Genomic DNA, 329 nt, shown 5'->3' on the forward strand with positions numbered 1-329 from the left:
TCGTTTTCCCACAAATTTCTATATTTCCTCATCACACGAACGTACCATTTTACTCTTCCTTCCTGTATATTCCTTGATATTTCCAGTATTTTAGTTGCTCCACGAATTCTGTCATTACTAGTCCAGTCAGTTCTCGTTCGGCCTCGCATCCACCCCAGCCTACGCATTCCGCCTCATCAGGTGTCTTCTCGACGGCCCCGCTTCGCCCCGGCCGTCGCTGGGGCTCAGCACCGCTCTTCGTATTGGCCCTTCGTGCGACTGCTAATTTTCTTGTCACGCAAAAGACATTACTCCAGTTTCTCCAGTCTGACTGTATCCTGTGACTTATT

Source organism: Penaeus monodon, chromosome 19 (assembly GCF_015228065.2).
Source record: "Penaeus monodon isolate SGIC_2016 chromosome 19, NSTDA_Pmon_1, whole genome shotgun sequence".
NCBI lineage: Eukaryota > Metazoa > Arthropoda > Malacostraca > Decapoda > Penaeidae > Penaeus > Penaeus monodon.